Source organism: Strigops habroptila, chromosome 5 (assembly GCF_004027225.2).
Source record: "Strigops habroptila isolate Jane chromosome 5, bStrHab1.2.pri, whole genome shotgun sequence".
Lineage (NCBI taxonomy): Eukaryota > Metazoa > Chordata > Aves > Psittaciformes > Psittacidae > Strigops > Strigops habroptila.
The window spans coordinates 22024677-22048974 of record NC_044281.2 but is presented as its reverse complement, the minus strand read 5'-3'; the positions used below and the strand labels follow the sequence as shown (position 1 = coordinate 22048974).

Below are 24298 nucleotides of genomic sequence, written 5' to 3'. Positions count from 1 at the left end.
ACACTAGATATTTATGTGAGTAATAAGAGTTAGAACAGGGAGCAGGTGCTGAATCAGATAATAAGGATTCAGTATCTAAGGCTTGCAAGCTTCTTGTGTAACTTCCTGAACATAACATATGTTCGTATCTCAGTTCCTCACTATGGAATGGAGATACTAATTCCTGACTTCAGAAAGGGCTATACAATAAACTAATTTTGTTAGCCAAACATGCTGTAAAGAACAAAACTGAAGAAGTATTTTAACATTCCTTGTAATGTTCAAAGAGGCCAGCCAGGCCTGGGAAGCTATTATTTTAGGCATTGTATATTCACAGGACACAGACTATGTTCAAAAGAAGCTACTGTACGTATATGACCAGACCAATAAACAAAGAGGAAATGCAAGCAAGCAATTTCAGAGTGAACAAATACAATTTCAGATAGACAGATTTTAAGAGGTGGACAAATGAATTAAATGATACCTCAGCAACAAGTGCAGTAGTGCTCTCAGAGCTAGTAACAAAATCTAATAATGTTCTCCCAGGACACCTATAAACGGAGAGATTGCATTCATATGTTTTCATTCCATTTATTGCTACTGAGTCATGTGGTTTAATTGGTCAGATGAAAGGTAATCATCACTTGGAGAGAGGGGAGGTTTTGTTAAGCAAACCTCAAGTTATGATTTATTTATTTGCTAGTCTTTAAAAGCTAGAATGCCTAGAAGAATTGGTCTGTTTAATAACATATGCTTGCCAAGTTGATTTTGCATTAGAAAGTTTCTCTGCATCTCACAGTATGCCTAGCAGTTATCTGCACTAAAAATTGTACCTTTATAATCAAAGCGTGAAAATGCAATACACTGAGAGAGATGATACAAAATTTCAAACAACAGACTCTAATATGTTAAGGAAAAATAACTTTACCTTGATCTGCTTTCAGCCAAGGATGATAAAGATACAGAACATTTAAACTGTTTGGTGCACTGAATCGTGAAGTAAGCACCAGTTAATGACTTAATGGTTCTGGCTATAGGCATACTAATGTCTCAGAGCAAAGATGGAAGGGATAGATCCTTTCAAAAACTTTTGTACACATTCTTTTTCAAATCTGTCTTCCCCATTGGTCATTAAAAGTGACTTCAGGGTTAGCACGAGGCAGCCAAGAAATGACTGGCTTTACATTTTGAAAATATTATGAACATGATTTAAAATATCCTCTTCTTCTAAAGTAATTATCAAGACCAAATAGTTTTCATTATGTAGAAAAATGTTCAGAAATCTTTTAAATTCCAAAGCTATCTTCCTTCTTAGGTGGAGGTAAAAAACTGGTAATACAGCTCGGATGCAAAGATTTTAGACATGAAAGAAATGTAACAAAATTAAAAGATTGCTGATGTTTAGTAGTCACCAGGGTAATTTCTGTTAAACTAATTCTGGAGCAGGGAGAAAAATATGCTTTATATTTAGAATCATCCCAAAGTTCATTTTCACTTCAATGAGTAATTTGCAAAGGTGACTTTCAGACTTTGAAGGCAAGAACGACAGACTTTATGATTTCATCAGAACTAAATAATAAAGGCTGTTAACTTCTGATTGAGATTAATTTATGACTTTTAATTTATGACACATCAAGGAACCATGAACCTGTTCACTCTTCAGACCTGTCTTTTTCCATAGCAATTTACAGATTTGGGTCTAGAGTTTGAGAGTTAAGAGATTTATGGATAGACAAGACAAAAAAAGAAAAGTAAGGGTTCTAAATATGTGAAATAGCTGTTTCTTTGAGGCATGTAAAGGACAGGCGTAGATAAGTGTCAGTTGGCCAGAATAGCTACTGGCATTGCTCCTTAGGCTTAACATCCCATGCGCTGTGGAAACTGGAGTTTGACCTTTTGCTCCATCTCTTCTGGGTAAATGTTTTTGCATGATTTAATAGAATGGTTATTTTTTATGCAGATAACTGTTCGCCGTGCTCTGAGAGGCAAAGAGAAATTTCTGGTAGAAACGAGCTCTATCAGCAATGGTTGAATAAGCAGAAAGATTCTTCCAGCTATCCTAGTTTTAAGACACTTGAAAAAAAATCAGAAAATGAAATTTGTTCAAGGGATATTTGTTTTCATTCCTATGTAGTTACTACTAATATGATTAATAAAACCCAGAATAAACCATGTTTGTAGCTGTTGCTGGAGAGCTTTAATGGATTTACAATCAGTTCCGAGAGATTTATCAGAATTTGTGATTCTCACAGTGCTTTTCTGAATTTTTCATAGAGAAAAAACCTTTATTTTCTCACATACATGTAACTGGGCAAGTTTGTACCACTGGCAAATTCAGGTTTTATAAGAAAATATAAACTTAGAAAATTCCTGTGAATTTCAACAGTTAATTTTTTATTGTCTTTGAGTTCTTGTGGCATTTTATTATGGTGTATGCGAGATACTATTATCTTTCATTTTCATTGTACTCTTCACAGAGGATACAGAAAAGCAAAGCTGTCTTTGCCAACGATTTTTGCCATTCAGATGTAATTGTCACAAATTACAAAAAGTGAGAAAGTGATAGACTGTAGAAGGATTAAGATTACAGAATATAAAAAAGAATAAAAGTTTCTCAGAGTTTGGGAGAGAGAAAATAGTGTTTATAATGAAGATGAAATGCATGCTTCTTCCCAGTATTCCTTTAATTAAATGGTTATTCGACAGCTAAGAATTAAATATTAATGTTATTAAAAGTAATAAAGATTCATGCAATCTCCATATCTCTTCTATCTCACTTTTAATATTTCAGATTTTATTAATTCAAATGATCTTTTTTTTTTTTAGAAAGCATAGAAATTCTTGTTTGGTTTCTGAAGTAGTTTAAATTAATATTCAAAACTTTAATGTTACATATTCCAGTGAAAAGATCATTTTGTGAAAAGTAAATTCAGTAAGTGCCTTAGTGAAAGTAGGCTTTAGAATATCAGCTTCACCAGTTTAGGCTGATAGTAGGCCTATATTCATCCATGGTGCATTTCCATATGTATACAAATTTGTCAAAGTATATCCAAAAGTACTTCACTTTACACGCACATTGCACTCCGGGCATTTTGAAGTGCCAAGTCTCCGCGGAACGCCAAGATGCGCTCCAGCACCACGGACAGAGCCGACACCCCGCTGCAGTGTGAAAACTGGCTGTAGAACGATAGAATCATAGAATGGTTTGGGTTGGAAGGGGCATTAAAGATCATCTGGTTCCAACCCCCTGCCATGGGCCGGGATGCTTTCCACTAGACCAGGCTGCTCAACGCTGCATCCAACCATATTATTTTTTAAAATATAAAATAGTATTTTATAACAAAATATCATTAAACCAAGTTCAAATTAGAATATATTTTTTGTGACAATACGATTTCTAAAACACTCAGCCCATGCTTACACAATAGGTATTTTGATCTATTACTATCTTTACTTGAACTACTTTAGTACTTTGGAGTTCTTTCATGGTCAAAGATCCTATTGTAGGGATTGAACAAGCATAGAAATTTATCTTTTTCCTGAAAAACAGACACTCCAAGGGTTTGTGATAACTGTAATGAATGGTTTAAACTGATACAAATAGAAGTTGCTACTGAAAGGGACAGTCTCCCCAGCAATTTCCTTATGTTGATGTTATTGATTTTTGTGATGCGTTAGATTATGGATCCTAATTAAAAATTCCATGGCTTTCATCTAGATCCATTCCTAGATAACTCTTGCACTTTTTCCTCCCCAAACCCTATGGTTTAGTGTGATGAAATTTTCCTCCACAGCAAATAATTTTTGAGGCAGTCCTGCATGCAGGTGGCTGGTAGCTATTTGATGTGACAGAGCAGGTATACGTGACAGAAAACTTTCAAGGAAATAGAGAGATAAAGGTAGACACACTCAACTATACAGCGTTCCAGTATAAGGGATCCTTTAGTAAATCAAGCATTGCTATCATGGGAATCATGGCTAGAGACACCTGGGATCAGGCAGTCAACTTGCATATTAGTCTTTTACAACTACTAATATCCAGAGTATCGAAGACAGTTTCAAGATGCTACAAAATACAGAAGAGCGCCTTGGATGAAAATAAGTAAAAGAGATCACCATAAAAGCTCTTTATTGGGCAATAATCTAACAGTCCTGGCTAAACTCCAGCATCCATTCCTTTTTTCTTATGTAACTTTTTTTCTTTTTTCCCCCTCAGGCTTTCAATGAAGCTACAAATGTAATTTATATTTTGCAGAATCAATAATCAAAGAGGAAAAAAGCAGGCACACATTTTCTACTACTTCATAGTGGTGGGTTCTGAATAGAGAATGACTTATTATTAAACATACTGCATTATTACATAGTAAAATACAGATATCTGGCAGAACCAAGAGCTTTCTGCAATTATTTGTATATGGACTTATCCAAATGCTTCATTATTAAAACAAGAAAAAAAAAAAAAAAAAAAGAAAAAGTTGTGCAGACTAAATCTCAAACCAACTTTGAAAAATTTAGGCATTCATTAGTCCTAACCTACTTACTTCATTTTAAAGCTGTATAATCAAGGGCTAATACGCAATTTAAAACTAAAATACAGTTGTTTTGGTAGGGTAAGGATCCAGCCGAGACCACTTTCTTGCCAGTAGGTGGAGCCAGCACGTAATATGCTGCCTCCTTGTTTCCTCCCCCTTATCTTTCCCCCCTCCCCTTTTTTCCCCCCCTCACAACCAATTTTCTGATCGATGCTGGGATTCAAAGAGTGAATCTCAGAACAGGAAGCAGGCGAAGACACTACAGACTACTGCAGAGGTTCCTTTGTTGCTTTGATGGGGAGGTTCTTTCTTTATTTCTTTCCTTTTTCATTTCAGTGAAATTAAGAGTTTACAAGATTCTTTGCCCAGGAGTGTGAACCTGCAGTAAGAAGGAGCCTCATCATCTATAAGTGTTTGGATATTCCTTATGCCATGATTTGTAATTCTCTTTTAATCAGGTAAGACAACATGATATTTAACAAAAATGCTTAGGCAACAAATTCCTGTTGTTTTGTATGAAGAATCTTCTCTTGTGGTGCCACACCTAGTTTTCAATTAATATTAATAGACCAAGAGGAGAGGAAATAATAGCCATCTTTGCCACTGCATGGATTTTTCATAGTATGTAATTAGATCTCAGCACAATAACAAAAAATGTTGTTCTTTGAAGTTCTCTGCCCCTGTTTTTTTAAGATTGTATGTTTATCATGAAAATTACTTTGGGGCTTGTATTTTTCATCCTAATTGTGGTAATTTGGTGCTGTTGTTTTGAGGTGGCCATCCACAAGTGTTTTTTTTTTTACTGGAGGTTATATTGGTGCTGTATCCAGAATACAAATTGGAGTGTATTTTAAAGCATACAAATACCTCCCTGGGATTGCCCAGTTTTAATGCAGAAATGTGCTGTTGCTTCTTTATACCACCTTCAGTCAGAGGCTTTCTTTACTTCCTAAATTCATCATTTTGTTTCTGTGAGGTACAGGGAATTTACAGGATTCTCCCCTCCCTCATCTCCCAAAACAGCCTCTCCCTGTTCTGGAAGACAGAATGGAGGACTTGTCTGTGACTAAACATGGGTTTGCACTGCTGCAAATATCATAGGAAACACATGTGCTTTGTGAACCATTTTATATATAGAAAAATGATTTTTTTTTTCTTATTGTGAAAAAAATCATTCCATGTTGCATGAGAAAGGAAAAAAATATTCCTTTTTTTTTTTTTTCTTTTTTTGATACATGATACACACTGGGAGAGACAGCAGAATGACTCAGGAGGTGGGAAGCTCATGCAGCACCCCCTGACTCTTCTTTCAAACCTTCTGGTTTGTTTTTTATTTTGGGTTTTGTTTTGTTTGGGGTTTTTTTACCTTAATTACAGCAATAATTTATTTAGTTGGGAAAAAGAACATAGAAATGCATTGACTTACACAGTCACAGATTAGAGAAAGGTCTCAGTAGCCAGTATGTGAGGAAAAAAGAATGTGTGATTAGTTTAAATGCATTTTGCTTTCTATTGTAAGGTGGTAAGTAGGAAAGCACTTAATCAGAATTTTCACACCTGTGTAAAGGTAAACTTTTTTTTTAGTGTGATTAGGGAAGGAACAGCAAATTGCCTGTTGAGATTTGAATGCTAGATGCTATCTTGACTTAACATGACTCCTTAGATATATGTGAAATGTTAAGAAGGTTCACATGCATCCTTGCCATCTATGCATGTTGCCTGCTTAGTTGTATTTTTCTGATCGATGTTTACAATATGTATATATGGGTCTAGCTCAGGCATTATAGTATCTGAAGATCTCTTCACTAGATGGTAAAGGATCATCCATTCTTGAACAGATCTGGAGAAAAGATGAATAATCGTGTCCAAATGATCTGCAGTTTCCTCCAGAGACAAGTGCATTAAATAAATGATGCTCTCATGTCTATAGGCCCCAATTCAACAACAAAAAGGCATGTCAATGGAATGACTCACATTCTTAATATCAGACAAGTAGATAAGCACCTGGCTATGTTCTCTTGGTTTTTAAACTGCACCAATGTTCAGGGAGAGAGTAACTTTTTCTTAATCAGAGAAATTTTGCAGTGTTCATAAAATGCAGTTAGTAGGCCAAATGAGCATACAGCTTCAAAGACAAGCTACAGGTTTAGTTTTACATTTAAAAAAATGAAAATCCATCGAGTTGTTACAAGCCTTAAAAGAAAATCTGAAGCTGAATTCTTACAGATTTTGAGTACATTAATTGTGAACATCAGTCTTTGTGAAATACAAGCACATAAATGGCCATATCATATCAAAGCATGATCCAGTTACCTTTCAGTAGCAATGAAGTCGATGTTTCTAGAGGAGTTCAAAAGAAAGTTGACCCTAAGAGAAAGCTGGCCATCCCTACCTCCTGTGAAACTTAATTTTGAGGGATATGTAAGCCTTCTTATTTTTGTTCATCTGAATTATTCTACTTGAAGTATACTCTGTGCACATCTAAGCATCAGATCTCTGCAGCAGAGACCAGCAGACCCAATCTGCAGCGAAAGCAAGAACCCAGCAGCCATCATGCTGCCAGCACTGCTTGCTCAGTTTTTTCATCACAGACCTTGATGAATGGATTTGCTAGGTCACTACCTGTATCCCTGCTCTACCCCTGAGTAGCCCCTAAACTCTCCTGCCAAGGGGATAGAGAGGACACAGAAATCTAATATACCCTACTATGCTTGAATCATACTAGGCATGAACAAATGCAACTGTAATTCCTTTTTATGCATGCAGCTCTCAGCTGGAGCACAAGAATCACAAACAAGCTTTTTACTGTGTTGCTTCCATTTTTTAAGGCCACGCACACTCATGCTGACTCCTCCAAAGGACAGTGTGGATCAGCAGCAGACCCTCATTCTGTACTCTCTCAGAGCAGGGGCAGCCTCTCCTCCAACAAAGCCCCCTTGTTCTTTGCCTTTCCTCTCAGCCCCAGCTTGCTGAGCAGGCATCGGGGATCCCAGAGGCCTCCTTTCTAGAGGCTTCCTGAAGTCACTTGAAAGAATCCATTTGTTGTGCCTCCTCTCCTCTCGCTGACACCTACCAGTCTCAGAAATGCTGAGTTAAAAGACATTTCTGACAATGGTGGCTGAATCTCTTGTTCTTCTGTTACTGTCTTTGAAAGACAAATAATGTACCTGATTTCAAAGATGTGTTAATGAGGAGAAGAAAATGGTGTTGTGAATCACTAAATACCATTAGGATAAGAATCATAAATAAGGCTAAGGAGAATATTAGTAATTCTGTAATCACTGCATGTATGGGAAGATAGGTAGTAAAGACTGCTTGGGACCAAAATACTGAAAGAGGACCATTTATAGAAACATTGAACAACTATATTCATGTTACTGAGTTCAAATTCCTATTTGTTTCCAAGCTTGCAACTTAACCTCTCTTATTTCTGCTCCTAAACCTATGAATATTCCTATTTCTACCCTTATGTTCAATTTAAGTTAGGCTGCTTCCTCTTCCTGCCTCTAACTGGTTTGGGACCAGCAGGAGGGCTTTTCCTCTGCTCCTGGTCTCAGCATTTCATGCCTCAGCAGCTACCGCTATCAATTGCACTGAAAGGGCTTTTAACGCTAGGCAGAAACACAGTCAACAAGTGGCAGCTCTGTAGGTATTTAGTGCAAGCCACTAAGAAGCTTTTTCTGAGCATATTTAGAAATTATTTTAGAGAAGTGCTGACTGGCCAGATTTCAATAAATTTAAACAGGAGCAACGCAAACTCTTACATTGCCTGAGCAGCCTACTTGACAAAATTCAGAGTAAAGAGATTGTAGCAAAAGTTCTCCAAAAAAACGGCTGGAAATATATTTTAGTGCTGCAGTATTACCAATATACTCATTAAATAATTGCAAAAATGGTTTTTAATCTTCCTATTTAAAAAAAACCCAACAACATAGATTCACTGTTCTTGTCTTTTGTTTTTGAAACTTGCAGGTTAGTGAAACAATACTTTCAAACTTTTCCCAATAAGCAGATTAAAAATGTACTTTTTCTATTAAATGGTGAAGTTTTTGCTGTTACAAGTGTTCAAGCTGAAAGAAAAAAGAAGCATCATGAGAACACATGGATCTTGCATTGTCAAGTTTTTCTAACTTCATTGAAAGAAGTATCTCACCATTTACAGTGTCATTAACGAAAGAAATCAGCATGAGGCCAGCAGCATAAATAAACAACAATTAATATTTGGCAAAGCAGAAAGCATAAGGAAGAGAGTCTCATGATGGAAACTCTTAAGGAAACTCTTAATTCTTAGGATTCAAAACTCTGTAAGCTCTGTTCATACTGTACAGAAAACAGTTCAAAAATTACTTCAAAATCAGCAATAACTTATTTTTTTACATCTCTAAGTTCAGTGATTGTTTCTATATGAAGTTTTCTTAGGTTTTATCTAACTGTGATTGCAGTTGCTTCTTAATTTTTAGCTCAGCTTCCCTTAAATGTGAGCAGAATCTGATTTTGGCCAGATGAATTGTTCTTGAACTGCTATGCTAGCCGGTTCTCACCCATCTTTCTGGAGATCCCCACAGGTACTTCCTATTATGCAGTGAAAATGCAGGCTTCCCCCATCAAGAAAGATTATCATGCTCAATAAGATAATGATTGCTCTATGCAGTGTATAGTTACCTTATTTGTACAAACTGATAACACATAACATTAGCACACATGCATTTTAAGATGATGGATGTCCAGGTTTCTTGTGGTCTAACATGGAACTTGGCATATGACAGGAGATCCCTGGGTTTTATGCCATATGGTACTGCTTGTCTGGTCTTAAATGGAGTTGTAAGGTACAGCTTTTGTGTACAGTTGGAAGATGTCAAATGACCCATTCTACCAAAAAAAAATTGGGTACCATTCAACCCTGCAGTAAAAAGCATGACTGCAGTAGGTTTAGCCCGCTCTCAGCTTAGTCCTTGGGTTTCAAAGGTAGTGTATGTGCTTTATGGAACAGTACAAACCCACCTGATTATTTTGGCTACTCATTTGGCCTTCTAACCTGTCACTCCGTAGCTTTCTGGTTACTGATACTCAGCTAACTAAATTAAAACTACAATATTTCTGCATCTACCGCTGTCATTGCTCCGCTGGCAGTGCAAATTTTCCTTTAGATAAAATATTAACAGCAGGCTTTCAGAGTGGGGCAGAAACTGTCTTCCTGTTTGAATGGGTGTCATTTATACATTTTCTTTTCTGTACCATCCTCACCATATCTCACCATCCTCAGTGTAACTGCAAAATTCTCAGCCGACTTTGACCCCAGTGTAGTTTCGTTTGATGATGAATGTAAATGACTCACTCTGAAATTAGGAATCTGACTCACGTTCTCTAAAGCCATACACTGTGTTCTAGACTCACCAACTTGTCTCGGTAGGATCACAGATATATTAGGAGTCAGATTCCACATATGTATACAAAATGGAGCGAGATGCATGCAGAAAAATTTGTCAGTCTGTGATTTCAGGAATAATAGTGGCCAGGGTTTAATGCATCGTAAACCACATACAGATAGAGCATGGTCAGAAAGAACTGACCTTTCCCTAGACACAGTGGTCTGAATTTGCTGTTTAAAAATGAGTTCCATAAACAGGTAACAATAAAAAGAAGGTTGAAGTAGCACCCAAGTATCTAAACAGACCATGTGCTTACAGGGAAGTGTATGGCAAATTTCTATACAACCACAACTATTATGAAAAAAGTACTCTGCCCAGGATATCTGAAATTTGACGGCCTATCTCTGAGTATACTTACTGTATTTTGCTTATTAATAAATATTTGTACTAAATCCAAAACAGTGGGAAATCCCACCTCTTGGGCTGCAAAGCAAGCTTTGTTAGATCAGTTTTCCCCACTAGAAATCTCTGATGTGGTTATTCTAACGGGGACTGTGGCATGCAAGGTCATATTGCAAAGTATAACAGGTGTACTTGCAGAGCATGTGAGCTCCATGTGTTTTCTCTTTACTGAGAGTCAATAATGAAACCATGGAAACTAAAAGATAAGTACTGGTACCAGGCAGAATGAAAAAAATCTTCCATCTGTAATGATGCTAACCTGAAAACAGACACAGGCCAAACACTGCGAGACTGTTTCCAGGTTGAGGCATCAGTGATGGCTGCACAAACATCCTGATGGCAAATGCATTCACACAGGTTAGATTCTGCAGTGCAGGGGCAGGTTTCCATTTTGTAGAATGGGAAGTACCACAGAAGTGCTGATGGTAGACAGCCTCCTAGGTACCACGGTAATACTACTGTAAAATTCTACTAGTGAAGCAATGAGGCTATGCTTTGAAAATACTGGGGTGTGGGATGAGCTAACTTTTTTAATTTGGCTTCTGGAAAATACTAATAGAGAAAATAAAAATCACCCAATTTTACTGTCAGTAGCAATGGTAGACTGCAAATCTTTAAAGTTATTAAGGAAATCAATTTGATTAGGAAGCAATAGACTGTTACTGTGCCACGTTTGTGAGAGTCACTTTTCAATAGAATAACATTTCACATCTTGCAAACAGTTTGCTTTTGTAATTTTGTTGGCTAAACACATGCAACAGTCGGAACATTTTTCAAGAGTTATTGTTTCCAATGATTTTTTTTACAATATTTTCAGTTAGAGTTAACATTTAAAGCGCTCCACAGCCTTTACAACATTTGTGACTGTAAAAAGATGTCTGTGCTTTTGCCAGCTGTAGTTTTTATGAATTACATGATCTTTGATCTGAAGCAAAGCTTCAGCCCTCTAAGCCAAGCTGAAGGCAAGCTAGTCTTTGCACAGAGAGAAATCTGTTACTCTGCTCCACCAGTATCCTTCGGGGGGAGAAGAGCGGGGAATTGTTAAATCTGAATGTAAGCCTCACGGTATGAAAATGGTGACCTTTAATATTATATAGGACACTTGGGTGCTGTTACTCAGGCTGATATCTTGTGCTGTGGAGCAGCAGAGGCTGGGAACACAGAAGCATTCTCCATTTCTGGGAAAGGGATTATACAGCTTTTCTCAGTATTGACCTCACTTCCAAATTAGTTTAAGGATTCACACATTCTCAAAATAATCTGTCCTTAGTGAGAAAGACGATGGATATGATGCAGAAATTGAGTGCGCTGATATAAATATTGTGAAGATGGGCAAGCAGATCTGAAACTGTGATAAGGAAAGGAAATATCCCCTGAGAATCTAGAGAACAGTGATTCATGGAGGGGAAAGCAATCAAAGGAGGAGGAGGGGGAAGAGAAATTTTAGGAGGGTGCGCAAATTCATACAAGGAAAAGTTCATACAAGGAAAAAAGTAGACTCCATTGTAAAGCAAATATTGAAATGCGTATCTGTATGGAGGGGAGCAGCATGGTGTGCATGGCTCCAGTGGGAAGATCTCTTTACAGTGGTACAGTACTAGGTCACAGGTGACGCTGCGTGCAAGGAATGCTTGTAAGAACTCTTTGGGGAGCTCCTGTATTCCCTCTAATCAGAACCCATTTTGCTGGCTCAAACATAGTGGGAAAGGAAAAACTCTCCTGAGGAGGTTTTCAACATCTGCTCCCTTGCTTTATTCACATGTACCAACAAATGCAAATGGAATATACTAAAGAAAATTTACAGTTAGTAAATTATTTCGACCTGGAGTAGATTGTCAAACTCCACTGAACAAATCTCAGTTCCAAATCACCCACCTATAATGGGCTGCAGTTGTATTTTAGCCCAGGTTTTTGTAGATTATCCTGAGCGATCCTTTTTTTCCCCATAGTTATGATACTATCATGAACAAGCCCCCCCCCCGGGTTTTTTTTTTAAAGTTACCTTGAAACGGAATCTGCTTTTTTAAAGAAAGACAGTGACTGAACTTCACAGCTGTTGGTTCTCTGTGGTTTCTTTCATGATGTATTTCCCCTCTTATGAAAAAATTCAGGAGCTAAGATAGATTAATTTGGGGCAGATATATGGTGTAACTGTTCAGCTTTCCATTTCCGGGACATTCCTTTAGTTAAAAGGACAAGTGGCACAGAAGTTTTCTTAACTTCACTAGCCAGGAAAGTGATGTCTAAGTATAAAACAAGGCACCCATTTTATTGCAATAATACTATGCCACCAGGTAACTTACAATGGGATTCTCATGAATTCAGTGTGTTCCAGTTGAGGTTCATGTTAAATCAGGGGACTGTTATAAGCCATACCATGCAGAATTTCAGAATAAACACTCATAACAATCTCCTCTGATCCTACATTTATGAATATGTGTTGCTCCCTTAGGCCTTTCAACTTTCTTGATGGAATAGTGATATTATCTTTCTGCTCTTACTTAACTGCACATCTGCCATATGCACTTTGTCTCTCAGGATAACCTGATCCGTAAAGATGTTCTTACAGTGTTCAGAAGATTCTCAATTAATGTCTTGATATGGCAGTTAGGTTATCAGGACACTATAAAAGGCAAGCAGAAACTGGGCCTGGCAAGCTGTTTTGGGGGCAGGGGGTTTAATGGCATTTCTATTTAATTGTGGGCCAATTAACTACTTGGTTTTTTCTTTCAGATTAAAAAAAAAAATCTTCTGAATTTAATAGAGAGTTGTTTAATGCTTCCTAATGTCATATATCTGACTGAGCTTTTCATTACCCAGAGAAACAAACATGCTGGTCATGTCACCAGGGAGTAGCGGTGATGTTGCTGTCTTCCTTTGCATGGGAGGCTGGGGGGATGAAGCTGTAGCACTTGTTTTCTGATGGTTCCTGCATGATGGTCTGGGAAATGCTATATAACCACTCGGCTGTGTTCTGCACCTCACCAACCATATTATTCATCATGGAATCTAATTTTATGCTGTTTGGTTTAATATTTCCTTTTTGGTTGCCAAACTTTGAATATACAACCAGCCTTATGTGCCTCACACTGTGACATCTTCATTTAAAAGACGTACTCAATTACAGAGATACCTGTAGTGTGAAGTTCTGGACAGTTGGCAGAACTGTAAACATAACTATTAAAATTACAGTAACTAATATGTATGCTAAGTACTGTAACAGGAATATTCAATTCTCACCCTGTCTCTGTTAATGTGTATCAGTATGCAAACTACATATATTTTACTATGTCATTCTGTTTCCGAAACCACAGATGGTTCTGTTTCTCAAAATGTAAAGTGAGAATAATGTTAATAGGTGCAAAATAGGTGCCTGATATTTAATGAAGATGTTTGGAAGTACAGGATTCCACTAAATAGTTTACATTTACAAAACTGCATTAAAAATATGTAAGTGGCAGAGCTGAGCAGTCATTTGTGGGACACTGAATTAAGACTGTCTTTACGTTCTGCAAATCAGACATACCATTCGTAGCCACCTACAAATTTCAGTGAATTGAGCGACTAAATTGAGTGAATTGCCTGCCATCATACTGGAGTACTGAGTAGGAGTCATCTCATCTCTCTGCCTTTATTGTCAGTGGAGAGAAACAGGCACTTCGAGGGCACAATTTGCCTCATCTTAAGCTAGGTACCTAAAATAGGTCAGAGGAATTGACTTTTAAAGGACCCATTTTTCTCCAGTGAATATGAAAGGAGCTCAGACTAGCTCAGATGTGGATGCCTACAGATACAGACATCTGACGCCAGGAAAGGTGAATCCTACTCATGACACAGGCAGAGGTGACATCCAGTTCTCCAAAATAGAATTCTGGCCTTACACAGAGGAAAGTATGCTTTACCCAAGTAGTTATTGTACTTTTTCCTCTTCCCACTAGTCACTTCTCCCAATCCATGTGCAGCACCAACGAATCAGCAAAGTCTCCTCCAAAACAAATCTCAGTGCTTCAAAGAGCTCATTGATACTGTGTACCTCAGAAGGCAGTAAATGCCGGATTATAGTATCTGCTGACAAATGGACCAAAAGTAAGGCAGATCTCAATTCTAGCATGTGCTGCCATTCGAGTCCTCCTTCTTGAAGTAATAGGTGGGGTTTTTTATTGGAGTATTTGTACACAATTTTAGGGTGACCATACTGATACCCATACGAACAATCTGGAGTTACTGAAGGTGTGTTTACATATATGTCAGACCTTGAACTTGTCATCTTTATAGTTCTCTATAAACTCATTTTCAGATCTTATTGTCCATCCTTCCGATTAATTCCAGTCCAGTTATCTCAGCTTTTTATTCCTCTCTTGCCCACTTAAGTCCAAGCTTTTTTGCTTTGTCCTGTCTCAGCTTCTGCCATTATACTGGCTCCCTCCCACCCCTCTTCCCTTTTCCTTCACTTTTTCCCAGCCTGGTCTCCTGTGAGGTCAAACAGATCAACCTAGATGATTTTCTTGGTCATAAGAATCTACAAGTCTTTCAGCTTTTTGCGTCTCTCCACACAGCCTCCAGCACTACTACAGCTAACTTTGAGTCATTCTCGTTATCCAAGTAGACAGTTCTTTCACATATAATTTCCCTGGAGGTTTTTTCTTCAATCCCAGATATGTCTCCCTTTCTTCCTACCTCCCCCCTTTTCCTTCTGTATTTCCTTCTGTAGTTTTGGGGGGGTTTTTTTAAACCAATGTATAAGATCATTAAGAACACAAAGCCGAAATCATTCCCACTCTTAGGTCAGCACAGTCCACAAAGACACAGACTTCAGCACAGGAAGATGTCGGCTGGACACTGAAACATTAACAGGAAAGGCATTATCTCGGGAATTCACACCTTTAAACCTCTGGGGTGTTCTTCTGAGTATGTGAAAACTGACTTTTCAAAATCTTCCAACTCTAGGCAAGAATCACAGATACCACTCCAACAGAAAAGTCCAAAATTCAGAATGCTGTTCCGCAAAAAAGTTCTGCAGGACTTCATGCTTTGAAAAATGGCAGCTATAAAATTTTAAAGACAAATACATATACATAGCTTTTTCTTGGAAATGGTTGCATCATTTGAGCTGAAGCTTCCCTGCAAAAATCAGCCTGAGGCAAAAATGGAAAATTTTAGCCCTGGTACTTCAAGTTTGGCATAAGTAAGCAAGGGAAGGGGAGGAGGTGGGGATAGAAATAAAAGGAAAAGAGGACAGGTCAGGCATGTCAGTAATAAACAGTACTGCCAGCCCCATCTGTAATTATCACAAAACATGACAACCTGTAACTAGTAGCTGGCTTGGACCCATCTGCACTCTATCCCTAAGGATATAGTAACAACTGCTAACCCATAAATCATCATAAGACTAGAAGAATTATTTAAAAGCAAATATGGGACCTCATCCATGACTTTAATTTCCAGAATCACTCAAATCACTTTGCTTTTGGCTTGACTGCAGTGGAACTTCCCTGGAAAAAAGCCAGCTCTTCCAGTCCAGTGGCAAAGTGAATCTGGTGGAGACCATGCATGGGGGAGTGGCGCTTTTTAGTTGCCTTTTTGCTATTTCTATCTGTTTTGGAGACCTTGATACGTTTCCAGATGCAGCTACGTAGTAGGATAGTCAGGTAGGGGCATGAGTAGTGCTCATGAGGAAACACAGTCTGTGGCATCCTGCCCTTGGAGGCTGATGGATATCCAGGGAGTTAATGCTTCTTTCAAGCTGCATTAACTCCTGCAGGATCCCCTCAGCAGCTGGTGCTGGGCAGCTGCAAGGGAGCTTGTCAGCAACAGTGCAGTTCCCAGGGGGGAAATTCTCATATGTTATCAATGGAGATGTTTGTTCCCCCATGTGGGATGGTCCTCACGCCTTCTGCGTCTATTGTGTTTTGGTTTTAGAAATAAGTTCCTCAAGCGGCAGTTGTGTTTGTCACTAATAAAGTACCTTTGCAATTGCAGGCCTATTTAGAGAATACTCCATTTAGATTCAGATTCTCTTTGTTTATTTTGCAGAATTACAAATTAGATACGTACCTCCTGATGCTCTCTCACATATACCAAACCTTGGTTTATTTGGCATGTGGTAGAGATTATTTTTTCTTAAAAACATACCTACAGCTTGAAATAAGGGCTACATCTTTTAAAAGCGGAGATGATGGAAAAACTGCCCCAGCACCTCACTCCCCATGTTTCTATGCTTTTACAGTCCCCATTTCCTATTTAAAAACCCCAACAAACTAACAATAAATAACCCCAAACCAGCAAAACCCCCACATGAAAAAGGGAATGGGCTGCCTGTAGACAGTAAGCAGCATGGCTGACTGTATCCCATACAGACAGTAAACAAATGCAACAGAAGGGAGGAATGATGAGCCCCCGTTCCTTCCGGCCTTGGTGTAAAGCTTGGATGCAGCACCATTCCTGCTCAGCTCCAAGGTCAGGGGGGACCTCCCTCGGGGCTGGCCCAGGGCCTCAGCTGTTCCTCGCTGGTGACGGAAAGGCGGATTCACCTCATCCCCACGGAGTGAGGCCCCCCTTCTCCACAGCAAGCCCCCCTCCCACTGCTGCTTGTCTGTAACCCCGCTGCTATCTACCCTACGCTAAATGCCTGCTCTTTCCCGTCACTCCTGCTCCTCCCGTTTGATCAGGTCCTGCTGAAGCAGGCGGGGGAACATTTTTCCTTCTGGAAAAAGAGATCTGCTAGAGGCAGGTTTTCGCGGGGAGTCTCGGGCGCTGCCGCTGCGCCGCGCCGCGCTGTGCTGTCTGCCAGGCCGCAGCGCGGGTGCCGCAGCCGCCGGGCCGGTTGCTAGGCAACCTCCCACCACCACCACCCCCGCTCCCCTCGGCGCCGCTCCGTGCCGGCGTGCCCCGCCGCCATTGCAGAGCCGCGTCCCTTCGCAGCTCAGCAGCTCCCCGTCCGTCTCCGCACCCGCCTTTTCACTCGGTGTTGTCGTTTCGAGCGACATCGGGCTGTCCGTCTCCCCTCGCTGCACCGGTGCGGCAAGGGGAGGTGTCGAGCCCCAAGGCGGGAATCCCCTGCCGTACCTGAGGCGAGCGGGGGAGGTGGCACCGCGGGCGGGCTGGGCTCAGCAGCGCGGCCGGCGCTCCGCCCTGCCGTCCCCCGCGGCTGTCCGCAACGCCCATGCTACCTGCTTGTTGGCTTCGCGGGCTTAAAAGGAGCCCGTGGAAGTGGTTCGGGGTTGGAGGGGGAGCTGGTTGCGGTAGTTTACTGAGGTGGAGGGGTCCTTGCCCCTTTTTCCTCGACTTGAGGGGAGTTTGGGCTCAGCTTTGCTGTCAGAGCCCGACCTGGGCTTATGTAAGCGATAAGTGGAGGGGAAAAAAAAAAAAAAAAGGCAGTTTTGTTCATAGGTTGTGTTTGCAATAGAGGACAGTAAGAGGCTACAAAAGTGGAAATGCACAGTATTTTCCACAATCACTTGTCAGTAGGGTCAGAATCATGATTTATGTTCTTCATCTTTAGTTGCTAGGCAGTTGTTAGAGATATATTAACATCTCCTATATACCTGGTGTCTTTTATTCAAAAGGATATAAATTATATATGATTGAATTTGCTGTAGCTATGCTGTGGTTAAGATTAATGGAGATTTCATTCTAAGCATCTTTATATAATGCCCATACTGGGAATGTTAGACTCAGGGTTCTGGTTTGTCAGGAAAGAAATCACAGCATGTTTTATTAACAGCATAAGTAGTCAGCACATTCTCCTATTCAGGCATCTGGAAATATCTAGCTCATCCCATACATATGGCACTTCTGTTATCATTACATCTTTGAATTGTATAGTCACTCTCCCCACACAAACACACTAAAAATGGGTACATCTGAGCCTGACACTCACTTAAACAAGAATGTACTTGTGGGGATACATTTCTTACAACGGATATTAGGGCAGAGATTGATTTGATGAAAAGCCCACCTCGGCTAGATGGCTGAAAGGCCTTAATCACTTAACCAGCTTCATTAGGGGTTTACTGAATGCTCTTCTCGTATTACTTTGTCTCCCACGTTGCTGTTTGCTTTGGAGACAGTATATTTCTAATTTTGTAAAGGGAAACTTGAACTGTTGTTTTGAATCTTTCTCAGGTGTGAATTGTCCTTTGTTTTTCCCTCTGGTCATGAAGCACCAGAGAAGCTCATCAGAGTCTGGCAGAAAGCTTATTTCACGGTATACAAAAAAAGTCAAGAGTGGTACTTTCATCAAGTGAAAAAACCAAATTGTCTCATGCTAGAAAGGAGGACTTAAGGGCCTCTCATCGGAAAAAAACGCCTTTTTGTTCACTCACTGGCATTTGATTGAAAATCAGCAATTGTTCAAACACCATTTCTGATGAAAGAGGAAAACAAAGTATGTAACTATGACCAAATGCAAGTCATTGCCAGTTATTGGATAACGATAAGTAAAGATAACGATCAACTGATTTTTACCAATGTATTTTTCATACTTCCTTGGAGTACATCCTGGCATAGCCCTGTGGGCAGCACCCTGAAATAAGTTTTAGAGTGATAAAATTTACCTGAAGGAAACCGCAAACTTTCCCAACAGATGTCTTTGTATGTCTATTTTCACATTCGATGATCCTTGCCACACATTTTGCATAAAATGCTGTCATGATGTCCATGCTGAAAGGCAGAGTGTGATCCTGGTCGCCTCCTGATCTTGGCAGAACAGTCCTGAGGCTGCTGTAACTGAATGCTAGCTCAGTTTGATCCCGAGATTTGCTAGTGTTTGGGCGTTTTAATAAACCTTTTTGCTTTTTTATCCTACCTGTACTGGGTTCCACACCAGGTACAGGATGTCAACTGCACAATCGTTCAGCCCAGCATTCAAGCACCAAAAATCTGTTTATTTATACTCTGGTGCCGTAAGCCTTATTGAGCTTTGCACTTGGGAGAAGCACTAAAATTTGGAAGACACTGCAAGTAGTCAGCTAATCCTTTGCACTCTAAAAGTAAGGGACATATTAAGCTTCTTAATTTCTGTAGTGTGATGGATCAGCTCTTTCATCTGTCTGAAATCCAGCCACTTATTTGTACTTTTCAGCCAGACCAGTGAGCTGTTGCAGAAGTGCTCAAGCCAGCATAGTGGGAAATGACCAGGATAAGAGTCATGGAGAATGGGGCTGTCCCTTCTGACAGCACCATCTCATATTGGCTTAAGATTTTCAGAAACTGCATTTTCAAAGGTGACTTGCTAGTTATACATCCATTTAAAATGTTAGAAAATGTGTAGGAAGCTGCATTTTTATATAGCTCTTCTAAGAGCCATTTGGGAAAAAATGTTGTGTAGAAACACCTACTGTTCAAATCTTTCAGCGCATAGATACTGTATGAAGAGCCCCCCGTCAGAGCTCTGACTACTGAATATACAATGCAGAGTAGTATGAAACACACAAACCTCAAGCACAAGAAAACTGTTTTTTATTTGCTGTCTACTGATTTCAGCAGTGGAGCAGTGAGACCATAAATCTTAACAGAGATACTACTCCAGCTGTAAACCTTCCACCTTCAGACAAGGCAATCGCATGTTACACAATCTTTCATGCAGTGCCGTGAGGTGCCAACACATCCAGAAGGGCTGTACCCCTTTGACACAAACAAGGCTTTTTCCAGCGTTTATTTCACCCATGTATAGGAATAGCAGTGATGCGAGGTGCAAGTAAGAGAATGGACTATGAAATAGCTTTTCTAAACTTGGTTGTTTTAATTTCTTTTTGTCACGCTAGAGGGAAAGAAAAATACTGGAAGGAGAGAGGTGAGTAAAGAAAAACTGCGGGCAGATCTCTCCTATTCCACACCAATGCTTCCTTAGGCACTCTTGTCCTTTGGGACTTCCCTGCATGTGATGTCACTTTTTTCTATCCTACACCCCGGTGGGTCTTCAAGAACTTTCTCAGCCAACAGTGACTGAAACCCAACCCCCTTTCTTTTATGCTTCTCTGGTATATAAACAATAAGCTTTTGCTCCCTCGAGGCCTGGGGAGAAACATAACAGATGGAGCAGCACAAAACAATGAGAAACTTACACTTGTTAAGACCCTAAAACAGTGAGGGTCTGTTACAACTTTCTTGATTCTCATCCTGATTAGTTTTGCTGCAAATCTCACACTCATCACTGATCTTTCTTTTTACAAGGCCTAACCTTTCTTAAAGCCCTCGAATGATTGCAGTGTATCTACTCTGTTCATTCTCTATTTTCACTGTTAAGAGGTTTTTCTAAAAATCCCTCTTGCTGCAGTTTAACCCAACCTGTTTGCGTACATGCCAGATAAACAAAAACAGATTCCTCCTTTTCCTTGGAGGAGCTTTCTAAACCTATAAAGACTGTCACCGTGTCTTCCATCAATCTTTTCAATGTAGAATTAAGACAGAAAGCACTCAAATCCCACAATTCCTTGGATATTTTCTCCCGAGTTACGTTTATATTGCTGTGGTCTGAATTCTTTCCAGGTGGCCCTCATATTTTTGGAAATGTAGTACTCAAGTTCGATGCACTGCTCCAACTAGAGGCGTAGAAGATCATTCCACAAGTTTATAAATCCAAGTACTTTTTGGTTTTTTGCAAGACTGACAGTTTTCACTCACTTGGTTTGTGATGCAGCAAGTACTCTAGATCTTCTCCTGCAGAGCTATTGGTGGGGTTTTGTGCCTCGTGCTGTAATTTTTCAATTATTCTTGCCTCAATATAAAATGTAGGACTGTAGGATTTGTATCTCTTGGATTGCATTATTTTTTGAGACCATTTGTTATTTGTCAGGACATTATAAATTCTAATACTGTCCTCCTGTTTACCTGTAGCCCTCCCAGTTTCATGTCATCTGCAAAGCTAGCAAACATGTTTTTCAGTCATCTGAATCACCATGAATAATTTAGTAGTATAGTAAGTGTTTTAAGTGGCATGGGGAGAAGAGGTGATAGGTATTTCTTTAGATTCAGTATATTTGATTAAGTGTGTACTATTTGAAAGATTAAGCATATAATATTTATAAGAAGAAAAAGCTCCCTTTTCTCTCTCCTACCTCTTTTGCCCTTTAAATTAAAAAAAATACTAATTAATTTTAGAGCATAAACTTCAGATTTTTTTAAGATTAAAGTTTTTGCAGTAGTATCAACATATCTACAGCAAATACCACAGTAACCTACACTTTGGTCCAAGTTGCCCGTCACTGTTATAATTTTGGGACAGATCTTATTTAAAATATAATTAATTGTTTCAGCAAAGAAAGGGGAGATATGCCAATGTAATTTGCTCCTATCACAAAGTTGGGAGGCGTTGTCAAAGAACAAGCAAGCTATTACAGAGGAAGAACTAGATGAGCTTGATGACTGGTGTTACTGGAACGAGATGAAATTCAGAACCATAAATGAAAAGTCATGCACTTAGGGACAATTTAATACAGTACAGGAACACACAGCTGGAGAGTGAAAGGATCACAGAACCACAGAATGACAGCAAGTTGCCACTTGTGCATTTTAGTGCTCTGCTTTAACATTGAACAAAGACAGTTAATTTTTACAGATTTCTGAGGAGAAGCTGGTAATCTGTTTTCCTTCTGATTTTATTAATCAGGATTGTCTGTAGATGAAGGGCTCGTAGACAGCCAGGAAAAGACTCTCAAGTTTTTCTCAGCTCTGTCCTGTCAAAAATCATTCACCCTCATGTAGAGTTTCTTTACATATGACACTGTGCACTTCTCCAACTGTACCCTTTATATGGGCCATGAGTGTTTTGCAAAATGATTAAAAGACAAAGTCCACTTCAAGCTTTCAGATGTGCCATAATAGTGGGAAGGTGGATACCACTGAGGATAAAATTATTCATAAAATGTGCCCATGGCTATAGGTAAGAAGCTAGACAACAGTTGAAAGTTACCTGCTACCAGAATTATTCTTATTCTTAAAAATTCTTATTATTCTTAAAAAATACCATGTTTATATTTTAGTTAAATTGTGACCACGTTTGATCAGTGGTTTTTAATAGTAGGTTATGTTGGATTGGTTTCTGATTGCTATTTACTATTTGATTTGATCTCCTATCTCTTCTAATTTTATCTGTTACATTTGCTATGTAGCATCTAATTATTTGACTATGTTTTAAGAATTATTACTAGCTTTTCTGGATGTACTACAGCAGTCTCCTCTTTAGAAGTATATATATTTCTCTTATAGACTGCAAAGATTTCCTGCATTTCCTGTCCATTCTGTGTCTCTAAAACACTTGTTCTTTTCAACTTACAGCCTCATAAGTCTGTAGAACCAAGCATCTAAGGCAATGGGATATAATGTCCCACTGGCTGTTTCCATTTTGTCTTTACTTTGCACTGTCCTTCCTAACACTATGAATATAACTGTAAAGCACTGTTGGAAATCAGTTTGGGATCTCAGGTAATTTTAGACCCATGCAATAAGAAACAAATAATCAGACATTTTAATTTACTATGCTATTAACAGCAGCATCAGGCTGCTTTTCCATATTGTGTGAATTAGCCCAGTTTTTCAGGTACTTGGTTTACTGTAACTTCCGTAAGCAGCTGCATAAGCACATATGTATATATTCACACATATAAATAATCAAAATAGTTTGTAGTTAGACTCTCCTTTCCTTCTGTGAATCTGTGCTCTCATCATTTTCTTATTTTGAGACTGCAGAGCAGCTCCAAGTAAACCACAGCCCTAATGAGAGCCAGCCAGAAGCTTTCATCCAAAGCTATGTAACACCAACAGAAAAAGAGGTTACATGGAATTGTTTTCAAAATTTTTATTGATTTCATTGAATCATTGGTGAAATTAGAAAAACCTGTCAACTAAAAGACTTTTCTAGAAAGGCTTTTAGAATGATTTTAAAATATTGTGTAATGTTTAAGTGGTTAAAACTCACATCAATACTTCTCATGTGGTTAAATTATAGTTCTCATTCAACATATTTTTTCTTAGTTGTTGAAAATTTCAAAACCACTACTTTGATGCAGACTGTTCATTCTCTCACCCCTATTACCAAAGAACCAAATTATCAATATTTGTCCCTCTCTTCATTGTCTTTTTTTCAAAGCCACAGTGGCATTCCTTCAGCTGCTGTGTTCTTTCCTTCTCCAACCTTTTTCACTTTGGAATGACCCTTTGCTTTTTATTACTTTTCACAGCTTCTTTAGTCCCCTTCACAGCTGAAAGAAAGGATATGGCAGAGGGACTGCCTGAACAGCTGAATCTATAGATTGGAATGTGTTGCTTGAAAAGTTTGAAAGAGATTGTGTATGCATGAGTGAAGAAGGGAAGAGCAGAAGGCCAGTGGTGGGGAAAGAGGCTAAAAAGCTTTATTAGTGCAGCAAGAGAAAAAGTAGGAAAATCAATAAGCATAGAAAATATGGAGAAAGCAGGAGAGTGGAAGGAAGTAGGATGGCATTTCAGTGGAGTGGTGCCAAAAGGTGATGTCTTATTGATTTGCCACAAAGGAGGGGCTTACGGCACTCCTGATCATCTAGTCTTGCTCCCTGCTACTTGTGGGTGATTTCTGTACAGGAATTCACTGCAGTGAACACTCCAAACTGACACCCTTGCTGCTCATCGCTAGCTTTCCCAGATTGGGGAAGAATACACATCAGGTATATTGTAAAATTTATTTTAGAAAACTGATACAAAATGTAATTTAAAATAATCCAGGCTGCTGATAAACCAGTCTCAGCAACTGCTGTGGTTGTACACTGCCTGTGCAACCTCCATTTTTCTATTTCTCTTACTTTGCTGCCCCTCCTACTTTCTTTCTGTGTGACCTTCACAGTTTTAACAGCTATGGTCTCATCAGCAGTAGCTGCTATATATTCAAAAGAATCTTTGAGAATCCTGAGACCTGGCTGGTTATATAAAATCGTGTATTTTCGTCCCAGAGTCTCAGTTTAAGTGCTTCAGCATGCAAAAATTCTT

General features: G+C 39.1%; 1 protein-coding gene across 4 annotated transcripts in view; it reads left to right on the top strand.

Moving 5' to 3' along the window:
• Nucleotides 1-4705: 4705 nt before the first annotated feature.
• The window catches only part of SCN2A (sodium voltage-gated channel alpha subunit 2), a 79188-nt gene continuing 59595 nt past the window's right edge, over nt 4706-24298 (top strand). For all 4 annotated transcript variants that reach the window (XM_030488813.1, XM_030488816.1, XM_030488814.1 and 1 more), the window contains exon 1: nt 4706-4969. The gene's annotated coding sequence lies outside the window, so the exon portion shown is untranslated. The remainder of the gene's footprint in view (nt 4970-24298) is intronic.